General features: G+C 40.0%; 1 long non-coding RNA gene across 1 annotated transcript; it reads right to left on the bottom strand.

Moving 5' to 3' along the window:
* Positions 1 to 850: 850 nt before the first annotated feature.
* Positions 851 to 10,092, bottom strand: LOC116285467 (uncharacterized). The gene is made up of 2 exons (XR_004195162.2): positions 6,287 to 10,092; positions 851 to 3,623 (listed from the first exon to the last, which is right to left on the bottom strand). It is a non-coding gene; the product is annotated as an uncharacterized lncRNA (long non-coding RNA).
* Between the last annotated feature and the right edge of the window lie 466 nt (positions 10,093 to 10,558).

Here is a 10,558-nt window from a genome sequence, read left to right as displayed (position 1 = left end):
CTATGTCAGAAGATAATCTAAATTTAATCTTCCAATTTTTCAAGCAGTTTAACCTCAGAAAATTTCAGAGATGTGTTCACGTATTAATTGAGGTGTAGTGGGCAAAACGGGGCACCTCATGTGCATATGAACCTCAGGAAATCAAGGATAAGACAGAACCCTGGAGCTCTTCCCCAGCCCAGTCTCTGGGGAACATGCTCCAAGTTCTAGGATGGAGGGAACTGTAAGAAACTGAAAAAGTGAAACCACTCTTGAGCATGGGTCGGAGGTAAGGATCCAGAGTCAGCCAGCAAGGACGTCTACCTACCAAAGGAAGAAAACTGAATTCCAATTTTAAGGCAGGAACTGCCTGGGGAAAAGATAGCAGGAGTCTTAGCAGAGGCGCCAAAGGGGAAATAACTTTAGCCACAGGAGAAAGAACAAGAACAAAGGAGGCAAGTCTCCTGAGAGTTGCGAATACCAATGGCAAACTAGGTTGGGTTCATAATCTAAAACTCTGTCATAATATTTACTCAAGCCTGAAGTCTCTGAGAGGATGTGGTGCAGAACTGAAAAGTTACACTTCTAGTGTGAACAAAAAGGACCCCCCCTCCACCTCAGGGGAGAAAAAGTGCTGTTCCCATTGATCCTCTCCCCCCATGTACCCACACTTCATTGTAACATCTTGCTTATGTGCAAACCCTTTGAAGTATTTTTGTTACGTAGTGCAACTTCTACGTGTGGAAAGACATTGCCATTCAGCTAACCTTTCCTGAAAACAGTTTGGTACAGTATATCAAAAGCCTTAAAAATGTTCTTAATTTTTGACCCAGAAATTCCTCTTCTAAGGAAATAACCCCATTGACAAAGATTTACGCACAAAGATGTTTATTATAGCATATTTTTAATACTATACAAAAGTATTACACCTAAGTATTCAACAACGGAGTTAAATAAATAACGTTATGTTCATTTGATCAAATATCATGCAGCCATGAAAAAAAAATGATAGTCTTGAAGAATTAACTGGGAAATGTTATAAAACAACGTTAGACAAGAAAAGCAGGTAACTGTTGTTCGTACTGTATAAACTCTATTATGCTTTTTTAATAGGAAAACACTAGGTGGAAGGATGCCAAAATGTTACCAGTGGTTGCCTCTGGATGGCAGGACCCAGAATTATAATAACTGACTTATCTTCTGCTTAAAAAAAAAAGTGAGGGGAGGGTATGGCTCAGTGGTAGAGTGTGTGCTTAGCATGCACAAGGTCCTGGGTTCAATCCCCAGTATCTCTATTTAAAATTAAGTAAGTAAATAAACCTAATTACCCCCTTCCAAAAAGAACCTTAACTCCTAAATGCCAGCAGGTCCAGTTAGATTCTGGAGGTTAAGGTTTCTGTTTTCTGTATTCCTCTACCTCACTTACAAAGCCCTCTAACCTGAACCACTTGCGATCCAAAGGAATAATATGCCAAAGATGAGGAAAACATGCAGAAGCACAAGACATCTTGCTTTGGGCAGAAATCTGCACCTCCACACCAAGGGAGTTTCCACGCAGGACTGGAGAAAGTGAATATAGAAAGAACTAACGGAAGATGGATCAAAGGAAGGGGGAAACATGGGTCTCTCAGACATGGCTTGGCTCTCTAACTTTAGAACTATGCCTGGGAATGAAAGCAACCCAGCCCCGGTGTCAGACTCTAGAGCTCCTCCACCAAGAGGCTTCACTATAGCCCTAGAGGAAAGTAGTTGCTTTCTTTGGATGAGGAACAGGACTCTAGAGTTTGAACTCCTGTAGCAACAGTAAAGTGGCTGGGAGGGGAAGATGAAAAGACTGTGACAATAAACTGAGTCTTTAGAGAAGATTTTCTCAAATTTTAGTGGACTTAAGGGTTAACAGGGGGGTGGGGGGGAAGGGATAAATTAGGAGTTTGGGATTAACATATACACACTACTATACATAAAATAAATAAACAACAAGGACCTACTGTAGAGCACAGAGAACTGTATTCAAACTCTTATAATAACCTATAGTGGAAAATAATCTGAAAGAGAATATATATGTGTGTGTGTATTACTGAATCACTTTGCTGTACACCTGAAACTAACATAACATTGTAAATCAACTACAGCAGTAAGTTTTTAAAATAAAAATAAATAAATAAAAGAAGTAACAGGGAGACTGTTTAAATCGCTGACTCCTAGGCTCTACCGCCAGAAATTCTGATTTAATGTGTCTGGGGTAGAACCAAGAATGATGCATTTGTATCAAACAATTCCCACCACCACCACCAAAAGGCTTCCTGATGCATTGAGCACAGCTTTAATCACCTGGAGACGCCAGAAGAAATGAAATGATAAAGATAAGAGCAGAAATCAATGTCACTGAAAACAGGAAATCAACAAAACCAAAAGCTGTTTCTTGGAAAGAGCACTACAATTAATAAACTTCTAGCCAGGCTAACCAAGAAAGAAAGACACCAACTACTGATATCAGGAATGAAAGAGGGGCGGGCTATCACTGCTGGTCCCATGGACATTAAAAGGATAATAGAGAAGTATTATAAACAATAACCAAAAAAAATCTAGGAAGTCTGAAATTGTAGGCAAAATACTGTGTGTGCGCACTTCTCTGGAGAAGGTCCATAATTATCACCAGATTCTCAGGAGTCCCATAACTCAGCAAGGCTAAGAACTGTCTTGATGAGCACAAAAAGAACTAGGGAAGCTCACTTGGGCATTGGGTCAGAGGGGCAAGGGCAGGGTTTTGAAAAAAGAACAGAAAGTTACAAAGCCAAACTATTAGAAACCAAGCAGACACAGGATGGAGTGATGCGAAAGCCAAGGAGGTGCAGAACCATGAGGAGGTAACTGAACTGTTTTCACCTGTAAGTCTGGAATGTTAATGGCTGTTATTAGCCCCAGGAGCTTGGTGTGTGGGTGTGTGGCTTAGGGTGACATCATCTCCAAGGGAGAGTAATGGGGGGAAGGTGGGTGGACTTTCCTAGGCAACGTTGTGGAGATAAGGGAAGAAAAGGTGCTTAATTGGTGGGTTTTACAGTTTGGAGTTCACCTCATATAAGAAGCTGGAGACTGTCAAGTAGTCCTGGTGGGCTCGATCTGAGGCAGCTGTAGTTGAGAGGGGGCAGCAATGATAGAAGTGGTCACCATGAGCCCAGGTAACCGGCAGCATTCCCTTCCTCCCCACACTATCAGTCATGGTTGCACAGGAGGACCAGACTAGAGACTGGTCGAAGACGCTGAGACTGCAGCAAGGAGGACAAGTTCTAGTGCTCTGCCAAGAATGGGACAGAGGAGGGAGCGGGGTTCCAGCCCCAACTCTAGGAGGTGCTCAGTGAGACTGACTTTATTAAAGGAATGAGCATATTTCCACACCCTCTTGATTGTCCTTTGCAAACTGGGAAACAAGTATTACAAATACTATCATAAAAGGTTCACCTCCTGGACCGAATCTTCATTAGCTGAATTCCCCTCAAAACAAACTTCTCATTCATGTGTGATATCACAACAGTCTCTTAGCTGCTTTCCCTACCTCCAATCTTCTGCCTACAGCCCAAGTGAGAGTCTTCAAATATTCAACTGTTCCTCCAATGGTTAGAGACAATTTTCAAAGCCTCAGAATCCTGTTTTTAAATGAAATATGAATTACTGAGAAGCCCAATTTAATAAAATAGTCAGAAGCAAAGCTGTTCTTATTAAAATGTGTGAGTGACCTGGTGTCCCCTCTGCTCAGCCCCACCCTCCCATCCTTGTGGCCGCCCTGGTGGCAACACCACAGAACTCTAGGTGTCCATGGCGGTTTGAAACCCATTGGCCTGCATATGGCAGGAAAAGAACTTCATAACCCAAGCACTACAACTGCCACCACCATCCTTCCTTCTAGTCCCATTTCCTGCCACTATCTAAGTGCCTCTGTGCCTCATCTACCTGGAACAATTAGCTCCCAAATTGTTTTCGCCATTAAAAAAATTATTATTAAAAATTCATAAATATCAAATCAAATATTATAATAAACCTCCATATACCCATAACCCAGCTTTAATATCAGCTCACAGCCAATCTTGTTTCATTTATACTTCCCTGTTCACTCTTGCCCCATACTACTTAGAAGCAAACTTCCTCATAACATTTCATCCATTAGAATTTCATTACATTGCTTACATTGACAAGGAATTAATTATAATCCACAATACCAGTGTCACACCTAAAAAGTAATAATCCCTTAATAAAATCAAGAATCCAGTGTTCAAATTTCCAGTTTTCTCCTGTCACTTTTATATCAGGATCCAAATAAGGTTGGTGCATTGAGATTGCTGATGTCTCTTAATCTATGGAAACTGATTCTTTTAATCTGTAGATATCCTTCCATCATTTTTGCAGTTATTTTAAGAATTAGGTTATTTATTTTGTAATTCTTTCCCCATTTTGCTAATTGCATCCTCATGGACCAGATTAACATCTCCCCCAATCCTCTGTATTTCCTATAAAATAGTAACTGGATATAGAGGTTTGATCAGACTCAGGCTTGAATTTTTTTTTTTTTGAAAAACTACTTTGTAGGTGGTATCTGATTGTTTCCTTTTGTGATGTTAGCAGCTGTTGTTGCTCAATGCCTAAGGTCTTTTTATTAAAGATTAGAAAATAGTGATATTCTATTTCAATCACTATTTATTAGATAAAATGTTTTTATATAAACTTCCCCTCACCTACAATACCAACACCTCAATACTTTTGCACATTACCCTGTCTGTTCCGCATGACTTCACATCTCCAGCTGGTGGAATGCTAGTTATCCTTTCAAACCAACCTGAACATCACCTCTCAGTGAAGCCTTACCCTCCCTCCCAGGAGAGCTCACCCCTCTTCTAATGTAGAAATGTGTCATTATAATAATGCTTATAAACATATAAATGTAATGCCTGACATAAATTCAGCGTCTCTATCCCTGGGGCTGGAGCACCTCAAAAACAGGAACAGCCTTTGGCCCTCGCCTCTGTATATAGTAGTAATTGAACAGATATTTGCAGGATGAATGAAATATTAATGGAGCTAGGATTTTACTTCAGAAGTCAGTTATCACTTAAGTGACATTATGTAAAATACAAGTTACAAAGCAACTGGCAACGAGGTAACCAGAATAAGAGTTACCAGAATTTAAGACACTTTACAAGTAAAGATGGAGTATAGCTGAGCTACCAAGTGTCCAGTCAGACATTAACCAGACTGAGAGGAGAGCTTGGGGCCTGACTTCAAAAAGACAGAAGAGGCATGGTGAGATCAGGCTGAGCCAGGATCCTCCGTAGGAATTCCACCAGGAACAAGTCAGAAGCAGGTTAGATTTGAACCCTGGTAGCACATCAGTACTTAAGAAGGGAAAGGAGGTCCTGAAAGAGGACTAAAAGGACTAGAGTTTGTTTCCTAGAATGCTGATGATGTCACAAGGGGCAGGAGATTAGAGAACTCTCTGGCTTAGGAAAAATTTTTCTTTTTAAAGATTGCATGACTTCCCAGTACAAAGAAAAGTTAAATAGCAACAAAGAGACTAGGGTTTGCTTTGATCTGTTTCATTTTTGGATGATGTGCTTCTCTTCTGATCTTCCTATATATAGTGTTTGGATCTTGTTCAGGGGTCTGGGGCCTGGAAACCTGGAGGGCATAGATTCAACCTTTTAACTCTTCTTCCTCTGGCATAAAACTAAGTTTCCATATCCTGAGGGGCCGGAGAAGTGAACAATTCACTCAACAAGATATGAAAATATTCTGTCTTTAAGTCAGATTGACCAACTCACACAACCAGCCAGCAAACAATTTTTATTTAAACTTTGCTCTAATGGAAATTGTCTTGGAACTGTTCTCTTCACCCCTTCTCACACGTCACTCGCTGTCCTTTTTCTGCACACACCTATTTCATCTGCACATACTATGTGATGTCCCAGTACCGTAATATTGAAGTAGGCCCCTCACCACCTCCTGTAACTGGTACCCTGCAAGCTTAGATTGTTCTGTCAGAGGTAGAACCAGATCTAATCCCCTACCCTCCTCTTGCCTTCTTCCATCTCTACGTTTGAAGGTGACATGCTCTGTTCTTTAGTGGTTAATCTAGCTAATATGTATGGTTTCATACGTCTTAAGTTAATCAATATCTTTACTTTCCTCCTGAATATAACATGAAAATTAGTGCTCTCATCACCCCAAGTTACATGCTATCGTTGTCCAGTATTTTAATTTTAGTCCGTATTTCCCTCCCAGAAACTACATATTGCTTTCACAGTTATTGCTTACTTACTTTCACCAACATCGTTGACCACTATCTTTGGTCAGTGTTCCTTCTTGCATTTCCATTTCAGATCATTTTCCTTCTGCCTCAGGACATCCTGTATTACCTGTTTGGAGTGGCAAATACTGCTTTTGTCTGAAAATGTTTTGAATTAGCTTTCTTTAAAGTTTTACTACTGTATAGCACAGGTAACTATATTCAATTTCTTGTAATAACATGTTAATTATTATATAATGGGAAAGAATCTGAAAAAACATATGTATATGTATAACTGAATCACTATGCTGGTACACCTGAAACTAATATTGTAAATCAACTAAACTTCAATTTAAAAAATTTAAGTTTCAGAGTCAATTACTATCAGAACAGTTCTTTTGTTAACAGGATGAAGGGTAAGCATCCCGCAGTTTCCTGGCTTTCACTGTTGAAGCTGAGAAGTCCCCCATCGGGGCTGTTTTCTGTTGGTAGTCTGTATCTTATCTCTAGCTGCTCAAGATAGCGCTTACCTTGAAGTCTCTAGGCATGAGTTCTTTTATCTTGCTTGGAATTCATTTGGATTCCCAAATCTGAGATTTGGTGCCTTTCACCAAATCTGAAAATTTATCTAAACTATCAAGGATTACCTCCTTGAATATTGCCTCTTCCTATGATCTCCTCCTGGAGCTCCAGATAGCAATTAGGTCTTCTCATTCTCACGTCCTCTGTTGTCTCTCAACTTTTTTGCTGTTTTCCATTCTTCCTTCTTCTTTGGACTGTATTCTGTATGATTTCTTGAGATTTTCTAAGTCATTAGCACCCCTTCAATTTCTCCAATTTAATCTGAGTTTTTATTTCAAGTTTGTATTTTTCATTTCTAATGCAGAAAGGCTTCCCCCCTGCCCTCCCAAATCTGCTGGGTTGGTTATTGTCCTTATTTTCAAGCTTGTTTTAGTTCATTAATCAACAGTTATTTCATTAGTCTGTGTAACAGTGGCATCACCTGAACCATTTAAGGATCAGCTTCTGAGTCTCTTTTACCCTTTACCACTTGTGGTCTTTTTTTTTTTTTAACCTCAGTGGCATACAAATTAATTTATTTGGGGGGTGGGTAATTAGGTTTTAGTATTTATTTTAATGAAGGTACTGGGGAATGAACCCAGGACCTTGTGCATGCTAAGCACACACTACCACTGAGCTATACCCTCCCCCCCATCACTTGTGTCATTTCTTTGTGCATCTTATAATTTTTGAGCAAGGCTGTTCATTTGCCCTGGAAGTTATTATATATGAGAACTGAAGCCTTAGAGGGATTACATTTGCTTCTGAAAACACCTGGAGGTATGACCAACTGTAAGCAGATAGAGCAGGGGTTCCCCTGAGGAAAAGAACCAAATGTAGCTTTTTACAAGAGAAGCCATTTTAGCCCCAAGCCACTTTCTGATCTACCTGGCCACAATATTTGCCCTAGAACAGGTCTCAGTGATAATGATCTTAAGGGAACAAAAGAACTGTTATCAGGCAAGAGAAGTAACAACAACAAAGATAATATTAAGTCAGTTGTAAAGACTCCCAGTTCTGTTTCAATGGTAAAGATCAGTCAACCACTGGAACCTAAGGGAAGATGACAATAACCTTTTCTGACCCTCTTGCCTTCAGTCAGCTGAAAGTTGGGCTCTGTCAACCTTAGCCCCAATTCGATGCTGAATTCTCCTCTGCTCAAGCCACTTTATGAATATGCATATACCCTGAGCTTAAAAATTACCCAACTTTGCTGTTCATAGAGCCACTGCTTTGGGAGAGATCCTTGGTGTTCTCCTTACTTGCTGCACTAAATCCTTCCTTCTCCCCAACTTTGGCTTGGTTCTTCTGGCTCAACACCCAAGAGGCAAACCCAGTCTTGGGGTAACAGCAAGAAGGCTGAAACAAGTAAGTTCTTTGCTGCCCCCATTATACTCTATATTATTTCTTGTGCACCTTCACACTGAGGGGATCCCAGCTTTACTTGCAATTACTATAGATTCATTTCGTTTCCCATACCCTGTGTAGTCACTAAAATAGATGTTTAAAGCCTGCTGAGTTTGGCAAAAACAGTAAAGCTAGCTTTAGCAGTTGTTTACTTCCTAGGATTCCAGTTTTCACTTCATTTTGAAGATCTATGGATTCATTACTTTTGTGCTTGTTCAGCAATGTGTTTATACGGATTTTTTTTTATAAATACATTTTACCGAGCATCTTGTTTCTGTTGAAAGTATTTTTCAGAGTATCTAATCCACCACAGTGCTGAAAACAGAAGCCTGAATTAGTTCCAACTATACACTACACTCCCCTGACCCTTGATTCTCGTAACAAGAGTGGGCTGTAAAAAGGGCCAGAGTTCAAAGTTTACAAAAGACCAATGATAAACTTTGCCCTAGAGATGGAACAAAAAGACTGAGGTGAAGAGCAGAGTAAGGGCCTGCACATTACCACAGATGTGCATTCAAACTATTTGTCCATAAGCGCTAGATATCTAGGGAAAGACAGCAAGATAGCAATCCCCTCTGTATCCTCAATAAATGGAAGAATCTGTCCTGTTCAACAAAAAAGATAGAAATGTATATGGTAAGAAGTATAGCACTTTTTCCTCAACTAGAAAAAAAAAAAGCTAGTTGCCACATGCTCCTAAATTACATGAACAGGTGTAAAGCTCAATTTATTCGTGGTTAGCTGACTCTGGTTATTTCGTACTACATAAAAGGGGGAAAAATGTAAGTCAGGATATAATAATGCAGACAGAACAAGATAATTACTTTCACTGATGCTTTCCCTACCTCACTTCCTCCAGCTTCCTCTCCATCCATGTCTGCCCCTAAATTCTCGATGGATCGGCTGATGAACTAATGCTTTAACTAACACAGACAACACGAAAGTCAAGAGGTCTTAAGGTTGTATGAAAAATAAATTCGCTCCTACAGTGTGCAGTTTGTGTACATGAGCTTTCTTAAGAAAGGTTGTCTCTCAGGAGTGATTTAAGTTTCCAGACATACTTCCTTGGCTTTGGCCAGTGAGGTCACTTGCTCCCCTGTTGTGATACCCATTGTAGCCAGAGGTGAGATTTTGTTATAGCCGTCAACTTCAGGAGTTTCTCTATGCCCTAGAGGCCCCTATATCAAGGGCTAAGGCCACCTCTCAGGGTATCATCTACATGACATTAATTGCAAAAGAAATCTCTCCTAGCCACATGCTACATAGCCTGTCACTATTATCAAATTTCAAAGTAAGCAATTCATTCCTTGAGAGAACATTGTTTCCTCTATGAACTCTCCTTTACTGTGCTTACCACCACCCCCACGAAATCAGTATTACTGCCAGTGGTGTTAAGCCAGTCATCCTGGCTTCTAGTTTGAGGCTGAAATCTTAAGCAAGTCTCTAGATCAGTCTCTCAAGTTGCAATTAACTGACCAGAGATATTGGAATGACCTAGGTTACTTAACAAGATTTCAGACTCCTGAGTCCCACCTATTGAAAAAGTTTTTGGAAATGGAGTGTAGGAAATGTCTTTTTAACAAGCTTCCCAGGTAGTTCTTGTGTACTTGCTCAGATCTATAAGGCTAGATCTAGTTGGTCTATAACTCCATCTATGAAAATAACAAGATGAACCTTTACTATCCTATACTTCAGATATAAAGATACACAAAATGAGAAATGATCTAGAATGATGGTCCTTAGTTCTTTCTAGGTGAGACTTCTAATTTGTAACAAATTGCATTAGTTCAGCAAGAAAGAACAAATGGCCAAGTGAGGTCAGAGCTTTGTCAGAATGTCACAGCAAGACTCATTACAGCTATTCCAAACATGTTCACAAAAAAGCCTCACTGAAGCAGAAGAGTGGATGAACATAACCTACAACCTAAGGAGGGGAGGGAGGTGGGCGGGGGGGGGGCGGGCCTCAGGCTCTAAAGGATCTAGGAATAAGTGGGCAAAACCCACAGGATTCCTAAAGCTGGTGTAAGAGATAGACTTCAAAAGCATTACTAAATGTCAAGAAACAAGAGACACAGGGACTTCACAGATCATTCTTAATACCTTTAGTTAAGGACAGAGAAATGTTTTGAAAAAATACCGATCTCAGCTGCATAGAATTTTCATGGATTGTAGTCTATATGAGAAAGGATGTTTCATTCTCTAATCTAAACCTGACATCCACAACAATGCCTGGCATATTGAAGATGCTGAGTAAATATTGAATGAGATAAAATAAATGGACTGATCCAGGGAGAGGGGAGAAGAGTAAGGTTTGTATATAGATCAATGCCAGAGGAT

The sequence above is a fragment of the Vicugna pacos genome, chromosome 10 (genome assembly GCF_048564905.1).
Source record: "Vicugna pacos chromosome 10, VicPac4, whole genome shotgun sequence".
NCBI lineage: Eukaryota > Metazoa > Chordata > Mammalia > Artiodactyla > Camelidae > Vicugna > Vicugna pacos.
Note: the sequence above shows the minus strand (reverse complement) of the source record. Positions and strands in the feature narration are given on the sequence as shown.